This window comes from Carlito syrichta, unplaced genomic scaffold (assembly GCF_000164805.1).
Source record: "Carlito syrichta isolate Samal-C Ts95f unplaced genomic scaffold, Tarsius_syrichta-2.0.1 Scaffold302385, whole genome shotgun sequence".
Taxonomy (NCBI): domain Eukaryota; kingdom Metazoa; phylum Chordata; class Mammalia; order Primates; family Tarsiidae; genus Carlito; species Carlito syrichta.
The window spans coordinates 19,517-28,132 of record NW_007246481.1 but is presented as its reverse complement, the minus strand read 5'-3'; positions in this window follow the sequence as shown (position 1 = coordinate 28,132).

Genomic DNA, 8,616 nt, shown 5'->3' with positions numbered 1-8,616 from the left:
CCCCCCTCCCTTACCTAAACGAGGGTATAAGACCCCACGGCTCCTGTTCTGGGGTGCTCGAGCTCGATTTGAATACATGAAATTCTCGGCCCACTGTGCTAGCCAGCGTAATAAAGTGCCACTTCCTATAATAGTCTCGGTGTTACGATCTCTATTTTTCCTACTACAGGACAAAGTCTATCTAAAAGTTCAAGAACTTTGGGACTGGATTTTAATCAACTCAAGGTAGGAATCGTGTTTTGGAATATCAGTCTGGAATAAAAATAGATCTATCTGGCTGATTAAGAAGAATAAGGAAAACACATGAAGTATTACTAACTCCATGGACTTTGTTCAGTAGAAACAAATAATAATTACAGGGTTCATGTGAGAGAAGGAAGCACTAAAGGAGTCCTTGGTCGTAAAGTTTTGGAAACCACTGTCCTGTATTCTATTGTTGCCCTTGGAGTGTGAAGACCTCTACAGAAACCCCTTGTCCTGGACAGCTTTGCCTTTAGCTCACCAGTTCAGGTGGAAGAATCCACGTTCAGCACCAGCAGAAGGACAAGAGTGACTTCCTACTACCCCAGAAGCAGAATGCACCTGAAAATTTGGGCAGGTCTCAAAATCTCTGATGGCGTAAACACCATTTTAGCAGCTTCTAGTCTAGAAACCTTCGGACCCACACCCTCATGACTGCTAATCATAAAAATCAAGCAGATGCCCTGTTTTTTTGGTGAGTGTCCACCCCTCTCCCATCTTTTGTGTCTTCCCTCTTTTCTACTTTTCCTTCCCTCTCCTATTTTTGTTTTCTCTTTTTCCTGATTTTTCCCCTCTTTCATTGCACAGGTATTTGTACGCGGGAAGTGTGACCTCAGGCATTGAATGAGTGGGTTTATTTGTCATCACTTCTCAAGTGGAACAGAGAGGGGGCCACCCGTTATTAGTGTCACACAAGTGGGTCACTTTTATTGGTTGCTTGGTGAACTCTGTGATATGTCTGTTCAGCCATTCAAACCTTGCCTCTCACATTGGGCTGATTATGTTTCAGGCCTTCACACCCTCCAGAGACTTTCCCTTAGGAAATTTACAACCTTCTGTTTCCATCCCAGGCATCAAAATTCTAATGGAGTTGTGTACTATGTAAACCTATGCTAATTTCAGTCATTATGCAGATGTCCAAGTATACTGCAGGTTTCCATCTAGAAAGTGTTATTTCCCTCTAGAGTCAAAGGTACTTGGATGAGCTGTTGATCTCTTTGTTAAAATACAATCTGCGTACCCTGAGACCTCCAAATCTGTCAAACTTCTGCCAGGAAAACAGAATCCTCTACAGAGGTTGGTGGCTTGAACAATGTTGAATTCCAATTCCTGTTTAAAATCAAATGATAGAGAAAACATTCTAAAGAAACTTAACTTTTAAATTAATCATAATCTCCCACATCTGAGCATTTTAATTACCCCGGCTTTCAATTTCATTTCATAGACTCTATTCGACCACCTCCAAGCTATCGAAAAAAGTGTAAAATAGTATTTTTCATGTGTCGTCCTATATAATCCTCAAGACAGTTTAAAAGAAACTTTCCAGAAACCTGGACTGCATCCTTAATGTTAAAACTCATATCTCATTCTAGTCTTTCTGCTCTTCCCACATATACTATAGGTACTTTTACTTAAAAACTACTGAGTCTAATGCTTGGTCTAAGCTGAAATTTCCTTGTGCAAATATCTCTAAATATTAAATGTGAAGATGAACTCTGTGATATGTTACACACAGTACGATGCTTCCATCAGAGCAATGTTCCATGAAGGGGAAGTAGGGAGACTTCCATTCAGCCTTGTGGCCAATTACATCTATGATATCAATGAAATTGAATTATGGACAAAGAGGGAGGGCAAGGCATATTTAGTGATAAAGCCAGATTTTCCAGTGGAAGCAGGTACAAGTTGACAGTTTCTAAGATGCACTTGATCACTGGGGCATTTCCATATGCTTGAGTCAAAGAGCTAATATGTCCTAAAGTCATAAACTATATCATTAAAATAAGGGACATTATCTTATATTAGACTAGAGGTCAAGACAAATTTTATCTCTTCCTTATATGTGTCCTGCATATAGTGGGAAGGGCAGCTTCAAACACTTACATAGAATTCATAACACCTACCCTATGCCCCTCCTATCATCCGGCTTTGACATGAAAGTTACAAGAGCCGTACCTAAGGCTACTACATGATGCTTAAATATACAGATTCATTAGTAGGTAGAACTCCACATCTCCTTCCTGTTTGGCAGTAGGTCTATGGTAGAAATCCATTCTATTAAGGGGCCAGATTGATATCTCCAGTAATGAGTCTTACCCTGTGCTGCTGCTGATTCTACTAAATGGGGCACTAAGCAAGAACGAAGGGAAGTAAGCATACAGTGATTCCCTCCTGATTCTTAAGGTCCAGAAGGCACCAACACATTTATAGGACTTAAACCCTATTATCAACAAATGCAATCATCCCTGCACATTTTTTCCAACTTCCTTTCAATCTCATAGCTGCTGTGTGCCCATTTACCATGATGATTTCTACAAGAATATATTTTCATCATGTGAGTGTGAACACATTATATAAAATGAAAGCCAAAGCAGAAACACTCATATTAAAGACAGAATCTTTGGAAATCATATCCTAACAAATAATAAATTCAATAGAGAATCATGAAGTAAAATTGCTAACCATAAGGAAGAGGGAATGTATCATCTCCTAATATTGTTTTAGTGAGCATAAATGAATAAAGGAATTATTTTTATTACATTTGTGTCATCAACATTCCAAATCTCAACGGGACTTTTGATGTAAGCAAACAATCAAAAACAGAATGATTCTGTTTATAATGACGATATTCTATCTGGCATCTTCAGTCAGGCGCCCAATAAGTAATCATAATTCATATAACTCGATAAAAATGTGTTAATATATTTATTTCAAACACGGAAACGGTGCCAGTATATATCTTGCTTTCATTTCATTCCTATCATCTATGTCGTAATGTTCTGAAACAAAACCTAAGTTTAAACATACATATGTTACTATATTTAGAAGTATAAGTCCCACCTGCCTAGGAAAGCATCAAAATAATATGTGCTGAGCATATGATTACGTCACACCAACAACTGTTTCAGTTAAATATTCAGGATAAGACTGACTTTAAGAGACGTGAAGACTATTTTTTTTATTTATTAGTTTTTTGAGAGGCAAAATAACATTATAATCATCTGCATGCATTATAAAGTCATACTTAGTTTAAATCCAGACTGTCAGTCACGGACTTTCTCACCTTGAGCTGGTTACTCTCTGATCTTGTTTTTTCCTCTTTAAAAAGGGAAGAAGGAATGCAGGAACATTTAACCCCAAAATATAACTCCATGATATAATTAGTATTTTGAATTAAAAATCGTTAAACATCAACAGGCTTTGGAAGAGACTTGTCTGCATCTTCATAAAGTCCACATTGACCCACCAAGAAGAGCCATTGCTTTCCTTCCCTTCCCTGTTACCTCACTGTCTATTACAGGAGAGGAGAGGGAGAATGTAATCCACTAGGGTCCAACCCTTTTACAAAATAATACTTGTCTCTCAAGTGCGTTCAACTTTGAAGAAGAAATATTTACACGTCATTCTCTGTTTCCCCCATCTATTCATTATTCCAGTCACCTGTTGCCTCCCAGTAGAAGTCTTCTTCCTCCCTCTTCCATAACCTGTCTCACCCAAAAGCAAAGCCTCATTCTATCTATAACATCAAGATGCTATTTGCATTTCTGTAATTTATTGGAAAATTGGATGATTATTCTGAAGGCTCTGTGCATACATGTTAAATAAAATGCATACACCTTTTCTCCTAATAATGAATCTGTCTCATGTCAGTTATTTTTCAGTTAACCTTTGGGGGCTCAAACCATGGCCCCACAGCATAATAATCATATTTAGCTAAAAGTGTTGTTGTCAATATTCAGTGAGATAACCCTACAGAAGGTAAAAAGCACTACTTCTGACATATGATCAAAATTCCATTAATGATAGCTATTATTTTTCACTTATCCAACAAGCATTTTTTAAATTCCCACTAAGTGCTATATCCTCTATGGGGAAACACGAAAGTGAAATAACAATATGCGAACTTGACTCTTAACAGTCTATGTGTCAGCTCAGCTACCCTCTTGTCACACAAAACCTCTACTCCAAACCCCTAACATAAGGAAATCAGAGCATTCTCAGAGGGCAATAAAGAGAGAAATCCATATTCCAGAGACATTTATTTAATCCTAGTTGATAAAAGGAATGAGGAGACATTCATTGTAGAGGCAAGCCCTCAGATGGACTGTATGTGTATTACATAAACTGGTTGTTCGCATTTACAGCCTCTCAGTGAACCAAGACTTACACTTAAATGTTTGAATATTTCGGCTGCAAATCGAGCTAACAAGATGCTCAGTAAAACCATTCTATCATCTTTTAATGGTCTGCAAGATCAGATTCACCATTAGAATTCTCAGATCATTAAACATGGTTTGCTGGAATGAAATGGCAGCCCTGGGTGCCCAGAATGTTCCCTGAAGTCCATCTCCTTTCTTCTGAGGGGGAGGGTGCAGGGAAATTCACCCCAAAATATAAATTTTTGACCTCCTCCCCTACCTCTACTCCATACTCTCTCTCCCAAGCTCTTTTCTCTCCCTCTTATTAGGAAAGAAGAGGAAGAATGTAATCGGACTTGGCCCAACTATTTGACAAAGTGATGCCTGTCTCTCAGATTAGTTCATCTTCCAAAGAGAACACTTTACAAGCCATTCTCTACTTCCCCCATTCATGCATTCTCCTAATCATTTGTTGTCCCTCAGTAGAATTCCTCTTTTCCCCCTCCCATAATTCCTCTTTTCCCAGAATCCAAGCCCCTGTTCTTTATGTAAGCTGGTGATGCTATTTAAGTTTCTTTAACTAATTGGAAAATTAAGACTCCTGTGTATGCATGTTAAATAAAATTCATGTGCCTTTTCTCTGAAAAAACCCTCTGCCTCATGCCAATGGCTCTTATACTTTCTACTCCTATTTAGTTCAGGTTTGTATGAGGGACCCCATGTAAATTCATATACACTAGCCAACGTGTCCAAGCTCCAATCACTGACCCTACACAAAAACCCGCTAGCGCTTAGAGGTACACATTACCGTAGCTATGGCAACTCACAGAAAGACATCAAGGAAAGATGCTCATGAAGACCCTTCAGAGTCTTAACTAGCACTGAAGAATGGTCTAGAAGATGATTGGGGGCTATAGGTGGGTATATCCCTTTAGCTCCTTGTTCATAAAAAGGAAATTGGCTGGAGAAATTCCACTTGGCACTTTTGAAACGGTTTTGTCCAGGGAAGGGATGTCTCTTCTTTTTGTCTAAATGTAGTGTTGACCTTGTGATGAGGAAAATGGCTCTAGGACCATCTGGGTTCAAATACCCTAGTTCATTTATTTAACAATTAAATAAACTTGGGTAAGTTATTGAGCCACTGTGACTCAGTTTCTTTGTTGGTAACATGGAAATCACAACACTTGGTTTATAATATTTGTGTGAAGATTGATTTGATACACATAAAGCACTTTGCAAAGTAGCTATCACAGAGATGTGCTCTATAATATTAGAAATAGTTGCAGTGGTATGGTTGGTAGTGGTAATTATAGTAGAGAGGCAAGACGGTTGGTGCAGTTTAGATGTAGGTAGACGAGTTTCTTGCGGACAGGATAAAATTAATATAAGATAAGCATTCAGATATCTTTCTTATGGATACATGAACTTCACCTGATCAACCAGGCATATCAGACCTGACCAACTTGTGGGATGGATTGTGGATATAACGGTACAGTAAATGACAAAAACGATAAGGAATTATCCTTTTAAAAAGTCCAAAAGTAGTTAGAAAGTAACTTTCCTTATTTAGAAGGTCCTTGTGACCTTAAAAGATTGAGAGATGGTCATGAAAACTCATAACCAAATACCTGCATCTTTCCATGTTAAGTTCATGATTTGCTTAATCATGGTTGCAAAAGTATATAAAGCTTCCTCTCCAAGGCAAGCACATGTCCTTTATCTTAAGGGGTTCATGCTTTTCCTTGAGCATGCCCCTTTTCTTTCTCATACATTCTTTCATAAGCTATACTTTGGATTCGCTCTGAAATTTTTTTCTGTGGCAAAGTCAAGAACCCACAGAGCAGCACACTGTATCCTACCTGGCATCAGTAATAAAGAGCTAGTTTTGAAATAACTTAATAAAGTGTCTCCCTTAGAAACAGAAATGCAATAGGGCTTCTGCTTTGTTTTATTTTGTTTGGAATAAGAGTCACTTGGACAAGATTTTTTTTGTGTTTTTTTTTTTTTTGAGTTGGAGTCTCACTCTGTTGCCCAGACTGGAGTGCAGTGGCCGCTCCCGGCCACCACAGCTTCGACCTGCTAGGCTCCGGCAATCCTTCCGCCTCAGTCTCCCAAGTAGCTGGAACTACAGGCACGTGCTACCACGTCCAGCAAATTTTTGACTTATCGTAGAGATGAGGTCTCGCCAAGTTGCCCAGGGGGGTCTTGAACCCGTGGGCTCAGGCAATTCACTCACCTCAGCCTCCCAAAGGTGCAGGATTACAGCCTGAGCCACCAAGCCCGGCTGGACAAGATTTGTTTAGTGTCACTTTAAGTCTTTGCTTTGGGTGAGTAATTACAATTTGGATTTCTGATTCAGGCTAAACAATAGATTGAGCTAACTTAAACTCAGTTGCCTTTACAAAACAGTTAGAAATGTAGCAATGTTGGGTATACATCTAATAAAGACAACAACAAATCCACAGTTCTGAAGAAAAAAAAGGTGGAGGAAGAACTTCCAGACGTGAGAAATTAAGAAGGAAGTTCAGTAATTAGGGTGACCTCAACAAAAAGAAGCATGTCTGAATAGAGGCAGACGAAAGGCTCTGGCAGCAGAGGGAACCCCTATACAACCTGAAGTTACACACATGAAGGAGAGAGTATCTCTAAATTTGAATGCGCTTGATAACAGTAACGTCTCAAAATATACAAAGCAAAAGATAACAGAAATAAAGGGAAACACAGACAATCCCATAATCACAGTGGATTACTTTAACACACTTCATTTAGTCTCGAGGTAAAACATTAAGATGATTGCAAAAATTAAGAAATATGGTAAAAATAATTATAGAGAAACCATAGAGATTGCTGATAAAAAGGTGCCAAATTCTGTGATTATTTTAGGATGGGTTATTCTGGCCAACTTGAGACCTTTTCGCCAGGAGGTTCAAAGAATGTGTGTCCACAGTGGTTGAATGGTAGCTTTGTTATATGAAATTTAGGACAGAAGTTACAAAAAAACCACAAATTGATACAAGTGAGATTTACATTGGTTCAGTCTAGGGAGGCAAGACATTCACAAGCTGGGGTCTGTAGGCTATAGATAGATTCAGAAATTTTCTAGCAACAGGTTAGCATAGCTATCTAAAGAACTGTGAAAGCAAGTTAGGTGTGGTAGCTCATCCCTATCATCCCAGCACTTTGGGAGGCTGAGGAAAGAGGATTGTGTGGGCCCAGGAGTTCCAGACTAACCTGAGCAACATAGGGAGATTTCATCCCTACAGAAGAATGAAAATAAATTAGCCAGGTGTAGTGGCACCCACCTGTAATCCCAATTACTCAGGAGGCTGAAGGGGGAGGATCAACTGAGCCTAGGGGTTGGTCTGCAGTGAGCCATGATAGTGCTACTGCACTCCAGCCTGGGTGATGGAGAGATTTGGACTAAAAAAAAAAAAATAGAATTGTGAAAGCCATAAAGGAAATGGGCAGCTTGAGAAAGATAAGGGAGCTGAGTTTCTTGATATTTAGATGAAGTTTTATGGCTCATGCTGGTAGACATCAAACAGAGCAGGTAATTGTTTTAAAAGACGCCAGAGTTCCCAAAAGACAGCTTTACAGGGTCATAAAATACTTTGATTTTTTTTCTTCTTTATCTGCCAAAGTCAGATTGGAGAGTAAATCACATTAAAAGTTAGAAATTTGGCAATGAAACAAAGTCAGTTTAGTTGACAAGAATTCCAGCAAAACTAAATCGATTTCCAATCCCCTTGATGATTTTTGTCTGATTAAAGGCCATACAAAGATCCCTCATACAAAACTTTCTAGAAGATTTGAAGTGAATGAATAAACTTGACCTAATTGACATAGATAGAACTCTTAACTAAATTATTTTTGCAAAAATAGGAAAAATGGTACTTGATATTGTAAAATATTTGGAACTGAATAGAATGAATACTATATACTTCAACAGTAAAGAATATAACGGCAGAATTATCCTTCTTGACAACATGGGCTTTAAATGTGTATTTTATATCGCATTCGACTAAAATTAGTTAGGTTTCTTAAGATGAGAATCTGAAAACAAACTGAAAAGTCAAATTTGAGATAGATGCAGAAATGAAAGAAAGCAGCAGCAATGACAAAGAGATCACTGAGATTACCAGCAAGAGTGGCAAACCCTAACAAAATTCGGGCCTAGTGGTTTTATGGACAATTTATTCTAAGCCTGTCAAAAACAAGGAACAGAAACTCACAAATA